We start from the raw sequence: 12307 nt of genomic DNA on the forward strand, positions 1-12307 counted from the left end.
ATTAACGGCTTATCGGTTTGGGGGCGGATTATTCAATTTTCTTAACGGATAATCCGTTAACCCGTTAAGAATATATATATATATATATATATATATATATATATAAAATTTATTTTTATTTATATATATATATAATATAAAAAAACTAAAACCCTTGAAAATGAATAAGTATAACAAAAACAAACAGCTATTAATACTTACGGCACACTTAAAAAGATTCGATTCTTCAATACATATCATAACTGCAGAAGCCAGTAGACTCTCAAAGACAATCAAATTAACCAGATATAAGAAATACCTAAACATTGAAGCTTTTAATCAAATGAGTATACAAGAACAGAGAACAACAATCCAGATTAAGTGACTTCTTACAAAGATTCAATTTTTCAATACATATTACAACTAATGAAGTCAGTAGAATTGAATTCACCAGAAATGACAGACTTGGAATCAAAAGCACCCAAAAAAATGAAACTTTCGAACAAATTAGCTTTGCAAGAACAAAGAAAAACAATCCATATAACTGACTTCTAACAAAGATTCAGTTTTTCAATACATATTATAGCTGAAGAAGTCAGTAGAAGGGGAGATAGTTAGTGAATATGTGTGTTAGGCCGATAAACAGCCCGATAACCGCCCGATAAGAGCTAAATCGATACCAATCCACCCGATATCTTATCGGGTGGCTAACAGATTAATACATTTAAAAGCCGATAACCGTTAAGCCAAACTGTTAAGAGTAAAAAGCCGCCCAATCCGCCCGATAAGCAGCCCTAAATGATGGTATCAATTGTAGATAAATTTGCTTTATAATACTCTTCTGTCCTTCCAAAGTCTTTTGCAACAGCTGTATGACTTCTCTTGCTTCCAAAACTTTCCTCACCATCCAACTTACATTTTTTGGAATTGGCATGTCATCTGGGCAGTGGTCTTTGATGTAGAAAGCATGAATCCACTTAATCCAAAGCTTATCTTGCTTGTGTGATAGATCCCAGTAAGCTTTAGCAATAGCAGCTTTATTCCATATTAGGATGTTACTTAAGTTTAGTCCCCCAACTGCCTTAGGTAGACAGACTTTCTCCCAAGCAACCAAAGCTTTCTTTGTAATCTCATTTCCTCCAGACCACATGTAGCTTCTACAATAAGCATCAATCACTTTAATCACCTTGGATGGAAGAGCAAAGACTTGAGCCCAATAAGATTGAATTCCAAACAAGACTGTTTGAATCAGTTGCTTCCTGCCAGCATATGACAACTTCTTTGCTGTCCAAGATGTTAACTTAGCCACAATCTTATTGATGAGGGGCTGCCATTGGATTATAGATAGCTTCTTTGTATCTAAAGGTATGCCCAGGTACTTAAAAGGAAGTCGTCCTTTAGAGTAACCCAATAGTTGACAGATTTCATCAATTTCATTGTCCTTCATGCCTCCATAGTATATTGCACTCTTTGAAAGGTTAGCTTGTAGCCCAGAAGCAATTGAAAACAGCCTAAAACATTCCTGTAATCTCCTCACTGATTCAATATCCCCTTTTGCAAATAATAGGAGATCATCTGCATAACTCAGATGAGTAATGTGAAGCTTCTTGCATTTAGGGTGATGTTTGAATCTTTTATCATCTTTCAAGTTATTGAACAATCTGCTCAAATACTCCATAGCAATTGCAAATAGGAAGGGGGAGATTGGGTCCCCTTGTCTCAAACCCCTAGCAGCATTAAAAGGCTCTAAAGTCTCACCATTGAACAAGATTGTGTAATTGATAGTTTTTACACAAGTCATTATCCATTGAATGAATTTTTTTGGAAAAGCTAACTCCTCCAGAACTTGTTCCAAATAAAACCATTCCACAGAATCATATGCTTTTTGTAAATCAACTTTGATCATGCATCTGGGGGATATGTGTTTCCTACTCTAAGCTTGCACTAATTCATGCGCCAATATGATATTGTCAACTATTTTCCTTCCAGGTATAACCCTGCTTGAGCCTCAGAAATAATGGAACTCATGACTTTTTGAAGTCTCCCAGTTAAGACTTTGGCTATTATATTGTATATCATGGTGCAACAAGCAATTGGCCTGTAATCCTTTACTGTGTTTGGATTTGGTATTTTTGGCAGTAAGGTCAATGTAGTACAATTTATAGCTTTGCACAAAATACCTGTATTGAAAAACTCCTTTACTGCATCACAAATCTCCTCTTTAATGATTGGCCAGGCTCTTTTAAAAAATACTGCATTATAACTATCTATCCTCGGGGCTTTGTGATCTCCAATTGAGCTAAGTGCCTCAAATATTTCTTTGTCTGTGACTGTAGCACACAATTCCATTTGCTGGATATGTGTTAACCTGGGACCATTCTTCATCACCACTATGCTGACTACTGGAAGTTTAGTAGCTGCTGCTCCCATCAGTGATCTATAGAAGTCTATGAATTCTGCTTTGATGTCTTTGGGGTCTTGTAGCTACATTCATGTCCAAGAGGTTATTTCAATTATCTACTTCCGTTGCTGCTTCTCTTTCATCACTGCAGAAAAGTATTTGGTATTAGAGTCTCCTAGCTTTATCCATGTTGCTCTAGACTTCTGTCGTATTGCATTCTCTTCAATCAGAGACCATTTTTCCAATTGTTCCAGCCATAATTTCTCTTGATCAGCCAAACCATCTGTATATTTCATCTGCATAGCCTGTTGAACAGCTGTCAATGTTGCTCTTGCATTTGAAAATTTTCCAGCTATACCAGAAAACTCTTCATTGTTCAACTGTTTGAAAGCATGTTTCATTTTTTTCAATTTCTGCCATATATTCATCATTTTTCCTTTTGTATGATTTCCAGCCCATCCAGCTTTGACTATTTCCAAGAAAGAGCTGTGATCTGCCCAAATATTGAAAAATCTAAATGGAACCTTAATATTTTTTTGGGGGTACCTGAAAGGAATGAGGATAGGTGCACGATCTGATATAAATGGATCCCCAAACAAAGCAGTCAGATGACCATATTGTAACATCCACTCATCATTTGCAATTGCCATGTCCAATCGACTGTTAACTCTATCTGCTCCACGTTGTTTGTTTGACCATGTGTAATATTCTCCTCTCCATGGAATCTCATTAAGCAGCAAATTATTATAACAGTTTTTGAAATCTTGCAATTCTGTTATAGTGACTGGGGATCCTTGCCTGTCTTGTGGATAAAGGAGTGCATTGAAATCTCACAATAAGCCATGGAAAACTGCCTTTGGATTCAACCTTGGAAATCTCCATAATCTTCTCAACTCTACTGTACTTAAAGCCATATACTGCTGTAAAAAGACATCTGATGCNAGTTTGAGATTCTATCCCACTGTGGAGCCACCTTGCTAGCAATGTAGGATGCTTTATTTTCTTTTACTCTAGTTTCTAAGAAAGCAGCTAATTTAATTTGATTTTCTTTGAGGTATAACTTCAACTCCTTTTGTTTATACCTCTTATTCATTCCTCTAACGTTCCAAATTAACTAAGTCATTTACTCAATTCAACTTCCCCTCCTATGTCAGGAGGTTTAGCATTTCCAGTCCCCTGTTCCTCCATAGGTAAATTGGTAAAGCCATTCTTCATAACTATACCCTCTTGAGATTTTATCACTGTCCCTCCACTTTGTTTGCTAGGATGGTTTTGTGCACTGCTTGCTGCCTTTGTCCTGATCTGTGTCCATTCTTCCTTATTTTGTATCTCTTTCCCTTTGTCTTTAACACTTGCTTCCTGTGAAGGTCCCTGTTGTTGAGGCTCCAACTGTTGTTGTTGGACTTTTGGTACCCATTTTGATACTATTTTTGGCTGCCTCTTCTTCTGGTCCTGCCAGACTGTTTTCTCATACTTCTTCTTACTACAGTCATGTCCAATTTTTAGGCATTCTGAACAATAATCTGGTTTCCATTCAAATTCAATCTCCTGTTGAAATTGTCTTCCCGATGGATCATTTATTGTTATTTCAGTAGGCAGCTTCTTTGTGATGTTAACTTCTATCAAAATTCTTGCATAAGAGACTCTTGTTTGCTTTGTTGTGCACTAATCAGCACAAATTGGTACTCCCAGCGTGCTAGCCATTCTACTTAATGCATTCACACCCCAGCAATTCATAGGAAGGTTTGGGAATTTAACCCATAACGGTATTTCTGTAAGGAATTCGAACTGAAATGAAAACTTGGAGTCCACTGTTTGATAATGACCGGTCTACTGTTCATAGAATATGGACCCCCATACAGAATATCTTGCAGATCTGTCAGATTCAGGAATTTTGCAATGTAATATCCTTCTTCATGAAGGAACAAATCAGGTTTTGCAACTGTATTCCAAACTTGAGATATGTATCTATGCATTTGATTGTATCCCGGTGTTTCTCCTATCACATATACAATTAAAGCTCTCTTCCATTTTTCCGTTTCCTTTTCCACCTCTGTTTTTTCCAGATTTACAACAAACTGGCCATCTATCACTTCTGGAGCAATATAGGTCAAGGACATACCATTTTCTGCAGATCGGTTACCTGTGAACAGCTTCGACCATGTAACTTCCTTCAGAGGTTCCCTCAATGATGCTGGTTCAAGTATTTGCTGCTGGATCTTCTCATTCTGGGCCACATTAGCAACATTAGGTTGTTTTTCTATTGAGTCCTCATTCTTATTGGTGCTTCCCTGACTGATTGCTGGACTCAGTATCAATTTCTTTGATGCTCCTTGCTTTCCACTTGGTCCATCCACATCCAGAGATTTGGTTGCAAATTGAGCTCCAATTGGGGTAACAACTTGTTGAGAATTACCACATGCAATGGTATCAGCAATTATTGTAGCACTTACTGAACTTCCTACAGTGACAAGCGCTTGGTTTTTGAACGGGCGACCTCTCTTCTTAGCCATGGAAGCCAAGGTTCAGCGCAGGTTAGCATAACCTACGCTGAGAGCAAAGCTAGAGAGAGAAAGTTGCTAATATTGTTATTATATGCAAATTAGTTTTAAAAATATAAATGCCATTATAAAAAATGCACAAAAATATTTTAACCATATTTTGGCATAAACATAGAATTTAAATGACTAAATCACCACAACAATAATTTGAGGGATAATTATTGGGGATTTTATGAGTAAAGGGAAGGAAATAAATCAATTTTAAAATCTTTAAAATTATAGAAAAATTATAAAAACCTTGTGCATGCTTATATATGCTATTTTGAAAGTATTTATGCATATATAAAAAAAATATAGGGAAAAATTGGGTATCAACAGCAGTCGAGGCAAAAGAGTTATGCTGACAGGAAGGTCCGTGATGTGTCCTATATGGTTGGGGAGAAGGTTCTACTGAAGGTCACCCATGAAGGGTGTTATGAGATTTGGGAAGAAGGGTAAATTGAGTCCTCGGTTCATTGGGCCTTTTGAGGTGCTTCGGAGGATTGGGGAGGTGGCTTATGAGCTTGCTTTGCCATCCAGCTTGTCGAGTGTGCATCCGGTGTTTCATGTTTCTATGCTCTGGAAGTATATTGGGGATCCGTCTCATGTTATGGATTTTAGCACGGTTCAGTTAGAGGGAGATTTGACTTATGATGTGGAGCCAGCAGCCATTCTGGAGCATCAGGTTCGAAAGCTGAGGTCGAAGGATATAGCTTCAGTGAAAGTGCAGTGGAGAGGTCGACCCAGGGAGGAGGCTACCTGGGAGATCGAGCGGGAGATGCGGAGCAGATATCCTCACCTATTCGAGGCTTCAGGTATGTTTCTTGACTCGTTCGAGGATGAACGTTTGTTTAAGAGGGGGAGGATGTAACGACCCGGCCAGTCGTTTCATGAGTTACCGCTCTGTTTCCCCCATTTCTGCTTCTTTATGCTTTGTTTATATGTGTTATGTGGTATCGGGTTAGTCGGCTCGAATCCGGAATGGTTTTGGGAAGGTTTGAGACATTTAGTCTCTTAAATTGGTCTTTAGTTGGAAAAGTAAATGATCTCGGAAGATAGTTTTTATGATTTCGATAGCTTCGGGAGGAGATTTGGGACTTAGGAGCGTGATCAGAATGTGTTTTGGAGGTCCGGAGTAGATTTAGGCTTGAATTGGCGAAATTGGAATTTTGGTATTTTCCGGTTGTTAGGGGAGCTTTTGATATAGGGGTCGGAACGGAATTCCAAAAGTTGGAGTAGGTCCGTTGTGTCATTTGTGATGTGTATGCAAAATTTTAGGTCATTCGGACTAGTTTTGATAGACTTTTTGATCAAAAGCGGAATTCGGAAGTTTTTAGAGTTCTTAGGCTTGAATCCATGGTTAATTTGACGTTTCGATGTTGTTTTATGTGTTTTAAAGATTGGAACAGGTTTGGAAGGTGGTATGGGACTTGCTCGTGCTTTTGTTTGAGGTCTTGGGGGCCTCGGGGTGATTTCGGATGGTTGACGGGAGGTTTTGAGTTGGAATATGGCTGCTGAAGTGCACAGTTCCTCTCATAACCGCACCTGCAGATTGGGGACCGCAGGTGCGGGCCCGCAGAAGCAAAAGTGAAGTCGCAGATGCGGCCAAGAGGGTGGAAAGGCTGGAGCCGCAGAAGCGGAACTTTGGGCGCACCTGCGATGGCGCAGGTGCGAGAATCTGATCGCAGGTGCGGTGGCTGGGCGGATAAGTGAAATGCGCAGGTGCGCACCTGGGACCACAGGTGCGATAATTAGACCGCAGATGCAGTTTTGCTGGGTCAGAACAAATATATTTCACCCTTCGCGAATTTGGGTTATTTTTCATAACATTTCAAACGGGAAGAAGCTTTGGAGAGCAAATTCAAGGGAGAAATCAAGAGGGTTCCTTAGAGGTAAGGTCCTTGGTCCCTAAACTCGTTTTTATGATGAATTTTAAGGTTGTAAGCATGAAACCTATGGGAAAATCAGTAGCAAATTGGGGGTTAGGGCTTGGAAAATTGGAGACCTAAAATTAGGAATTTGAGGGGCCATTTGTGGTCGGATTTTGGTAAATTCGATATGCATGAACACGTGGGAGGATAAAGATTCCATTGATATTAATTTTATCGGATTTCGAGACGTGGGCCCGGGGGTTGGGTTTGGTCAATTCGGGAATTGTGTGGTAATTTGATTAATTTCGTATGGGTTTCACTCCTTTAGCATATATTGATGGTTATGAACTGATTTTGGTTAGATTCGAGGCATTTGGAGGCCGAATCGAGAGAAAAGGGTGTCGCGGGCTAGAGTTTGGCTTGGCTTGAGGTAAGTAACGCTTCCAATCTTGGTTCTGCGGGTTCGAAACCCCGAACTATGTGTTTCATGATTATTATGAAGGTGACGTCATGCCAAGTGACGGGCGTATGGGCGTGCACCGTGGGAAACACGGCCTGGATCATTCCAGAACACCGCTTAGTGGTTCTTTATTATCGATATCTGTGTTGTAATTATGTGATTTAGTTGTTGAGCTGTAAATCATGCTGATTATCATGTTAAGGCTTCATGCCGATATTATTGAGACCCAAGAGATCGTTTCTTGCTGTCATATCATTTATTTTATTGATATTCTGTACTCAGTCCTTTTCATGCATATTATATCCTGTCCCAGTCTCGATTATTACTATTTGCCACATTTTTATTGTTGACCGGGCTAGTATCATGACATTTAGAGCCGTATGTGAGACTGGTGAGTTATGACTGAGTGAGGCCTAGAGCGTGCTATTGAGTGGTAGTATGAGATTGGGCTGCACACCGCAGCGAGATACTGAACAAGACTTCGTTGACTTTGTTATAGCGCTTGGGCTAATGAGAGAAGCCCCTCCGGAGTCTTTACACCCCCAGTGAGCGCAGATGATGATATTGAGGGATGGATCTTCCCTGGACATGGATCTTGTCCGAAGTATTATACTGGGAGATGGACCTTTTCTGTAAGGCTGAATTGGCTTGTGTCCTCGGTACTGGATGACTGCGGTCAGTGATGTATATTCCAGGATGGATTTTCCCTGGGCCGGATGGCCATATACAGTACCGAGGGGTTGAGTAGTTGTGAGTGGAGATTTATGGAACATTGATCATGCTAGTTGTGCATTGGTATATGAAAAATCTCTAAGTTTTGAATTTCGTACTGTACAGTTGCATTTAAACACTATTGAACTTTACTTGAACTGTAAGCATGTCTACTTTTCCTATTCAGTTATATGTTATTACCTGTTGAGGTTTGGTCCGTCACTACCTGTCAGTCCATAGGTTGGACTTGTTACTTACTGAGTTGGTGTACTCACGTTACCCCCTGCACCTTGTGTGCAGATCCAGGTGTCCCGGGTCATGGTAGCGGCTGCTGATTATATTGTGCGGACTTCCACTTGGAGATTGCGAGGTAGCTGCCCGGCGACCGCAGTTTCCGCCTTCCCCTTCCCTATCTTCCTCTAGTTTATGTGTTGGATATTTTCAGACTGTACTAGTTTTGTTATTTCGAACAGTTGTAGTAGTTTTTGCTCATGACTAGTGGCACCCGAGGTCGGTCTTGTATTTTCTTTCCGCTGGTTTTGGAACTTCTATTTTTATATTATTGGATTTCTGCTAAAATATGATGTTTTTCTTAAGCTTTTCAAATGGAAAATAGAGTAATTGGAAATGAGTGGTTGGCCTAGTTCCACGATAGGCGCCATCATGACCGGGTCGGTTTTTGGGTCGTGACATGACCCCGTCAGATCCATTGTTGATCACGGGCATGAGCATTACCGGAGAAGATTGGGAGCAGTACTTTTCAGGCCCATCGACCGCCGCTTAGGATCGGCCGACCCGAGATGTGGATGGTGGGCGCCGGCCGAGTTATGGCTCATCATCGACGGGTGCTTGGGATCTTTCACAGGCGCAGGTATGTTTGTATTACTATAAATTTAAATTTGTTTTTGTCTCATTGATTTGCCATAAATAACTTTATAATTTTCTTATTAAGGCCTCATCCCCGCCCGTCACGGAGGCCACTTTGTGCGATGCTGACCAGGATGCGACGGATGCTTATTTTCAGGAGCCCGACGAGACCATAGTAAGACAATTTAATTTTCTTTTGACTTAACACGTACATTACAAATATATATTTTCATATACTGAGCTGACTTATTCTTATGTTGGTTGTTGATGGACCGACGACCCCTTCTACCGATCCTGCTGCAGCGCATCCTACGATAAAGAGGCGACGTGATGAGGATGATCCTGATAGCGTATTCGGGCGGGATAGGATGCACGTCAGGCCAGCGGCTGCATTGAAGCACACAGGTTGTGGGACATATTGATTTTTTTTTGTATTTAATGTAAATATTATTTTATGTAAATAATAACAACAATTTTTTATGTTTACAGTATTTCCCCGTTTCTTCTTTATTTTAATACTACAACACAAACACAAACATAGCAACGGTGGTATGCATAGGGTTCATGTCATTCAGGAAAATGCTCTACAGAACTTAATATACCACCATGCCGATCAGATATTAGACAAATACCTGAACGTTGTTTGACAACGTGTTGCTTCAAGTGGTTCAAAAATAGCGTCCACGTCTCTTGGCTTTCATTGGCACAGATGGCAAAAGCTAGTGGAAATATTTGTCCATTGGCATCTAGTGCAACGGCGATCAACAACTTAATATCATACTTTCCATAGACATGAGTACCGTCTATGGAAATTACCGGACGGCAATGCACAAAACCATCAATTGCTAGTAGGCAATATGCCTTGAATGAAAGGGCATGTGAGACTCGTACACTTTTGGTTTAACGGGAGGTGGAGCATGCTCCCTCGTCAAATCAGGTCCGCCATTCTCTTCCTCCTTATCATCACCCTCGTCAGGGAAGGGTGTGTCATCTCCAGACTCATCGGCATTGTTGTCATAATCACTATTATCTTCCTAACTCTGCGCATCTGCCAAATCCCGAGTAAATACGTCGTCTACGGGCAACTGAGTGAGGACAGGACCATCAAGTTGCTCGTTTTCAATGCACAAACAACAAAATAATAAGCTACTCAAATTGATAAATACTTTACATATAGTTATATCACTTCACTTACAAGTCGTAACGTGTTGGCATTCCATGATGGACATTATCCTGTTGGTGATGACTCCCAGATGGACCACCGTGATCCAACACAGCAAAACTAAGCATATTCCAACTGGGCGTGGGTTCATACCTTGTAAAATTCATATCTGGGACGGTACCGCCTGCGGAGTATATGAGTGTTAATACAAATTCAATACAACAAAAATAAACATCGTAACACAAAGAAAAATTGATGTTTACCAGTCGTCTTGTGGATTATGTAAAGCATAAGAGAAATTATTTCCTCGCTCCTCATTCGCCCGTGGAAATAAGTTTAGATTCGGACAAACTCTTTCAGCCAGACCTATTCGGCTAAAACTGCTCCAGAATAACCACCCGATGATTGAGGGTTATACCTGCTTTGCGCAACCTCATTATTGCGAACGTCTTCAACCTTCTCGTACATTTCCAACATTCTTATCAAAATAAATTCCCGATATTCATCCGGAGTCCCCAAAAAATCTCTCAGAGTTATATCATCCTCGATGTTAAACTCAGCGTAACAAACAACCCCTTGCGGAGTCACAGAATACGAATATCTTCCGGTTATTTTAAGATTCACCGAACGTTTGCTCACACTCATTTTATTACATAACAACGATACCGGTCTATCGTACTCCACTGTAAGTGACAAAACATGACTCTGGAGATAAACTATAGCTTACTGGTTATTCGCCACCACAACGTCCCTCTCCCCCCCCCCCCCTAATATAATGAAACCCTTACTTTTTGTTGTTCAGACATTATGAAAAAAAGATTGAGAATTTAACAAGAACAAAAGTTTATTAGGAGTTGAGAATGTTTCTGAATGAATTTTTGCAAAACCCTTAACGCCTTTAAATAAGGCAATACCCAATCCGGGGGTCAAATTTTTGGAAGTAAAATGCTTTTTAAAAGGGCGTTTTACCCATTTGAATTATTGTTATGTCAGTTAAGCGCATAAGTGTTATTGGTGGGCCCATAAAACAGGTAAAGCGTGGTTTGAAAACGCTTCTTATATAAAACGTTGTTTTGAAACGCACTTTAACTTAACGTCCCAAACGGCCATTAAGATAAAGCGCGATTTAAAACCGCGTTTTATAGTTTGATCACTAAATTTTTTTCCTACCAATTTCAATATTTTGAATTGAAAAAGATCACAATTGGATTCCGGACTCCATTCATGGTCTATATGGTTGTGACAATACACGGAAACAATCATCTATATATACACACACAACACACGGAAACACTCATCTGTAAATCACTCTTCATATTCATATCAACTTTTATTGCGCTGACCAGCGGTTCCATTTCTCCTTTTTCTCAGCTCCCCATAATTTTCTTTGTAAGTTTATCTAATTCTTGTTGCAAATTCCCTAATGGGGTTTTTGAATTTCGGTTATTTTTATTAACTTCTTGCAGATTTATGTGTATAACATGTGATTTTAGTATTCTACATCTGGGGTCTTGTTAATTGTATCAACATCTTATTTTTGAGATAATTTCATCCATGGTCATTGAACTTTTGTGTTTGTTACCTAAAAGTCACTTCTTTTTTGTTACATAAAAATCATTTAATTTTGTGTTCATTACACAAAAGTGACTTTTCTTTCTTTTGTTACACAAAAATCATTTTACTTTGTTCTAGTTATCACAAAAATCACATTTTTACTTGAAAAGTCTATTATGCCTTTAATATTATATAAACCTTCATATTTATGTAATGGCTTCTATATTATATACTATATGATATATTTTTTACTAGGTATTTTATTTATAAATAAAATAACTTAATATTATTTTATTTATTGTTTTTATAATATATTCGTATACTTAATTTTTTCTTAACTTTAATTTTCAAGATATATTAGTAGCGTTATTAAATTTGTCAGTAACTTTAATATATATTAGTAGAGAAAATATCGGCAAGTACATTTCCGTGAGAGAATTCGCAGGTAAACAAACAAAGAAAATGAGGAAAAAAACATATGTTAATGTGAAGAAAAATCCCTAGGTACTACATGCGAATTTAGCTAGGGATATTTTCTTGGGGATTTACCTGGGCAATTGGTTATTTGAAAAATTACACTACTAGAAATTCGGGAAAAATCGTCCAAAAAAATCGATCAAAGTTGGTCGGTAATGCCCAATAACCGTCCAAAACGCGACCATTAACGTGTGGTCAGTATTTTGAAGGTCGGAAGGGCATAACGACCAAAGTTGGTCGGAAATTACCGACCAACTTTGGTCGATCAATTAAATTCAAAAAAAA

At 39.1% G+C, this 12307-nt stretch overlaps 1 pseudogene; it reads left to right on the forward strand.

Annotated features, from left to right (window-relative positions):
* The first annotated feature begins 11271 nt into the window (after positions 1-11271).
* LOC109236875 overlaps positions 11272-12307 on the forward strand; it is a 5374-nt pseudogene continuing 4338 nt past the window's right edge.

This window comes from Nicotiana attenuata, unplaced genomic scaffold, assembly GCF_001879085.1.
Source record: "Nicotiana attenuata strain UT unplaced genomic scaffold, NIATTr2, whole genome shotgun sequence".
NCBI lineage: Eukaryota > Viridiplantae > Streptophyta > Magnoliopsida > Solanales > Solanaceae > Nicotiana > Nicotiana attenuata.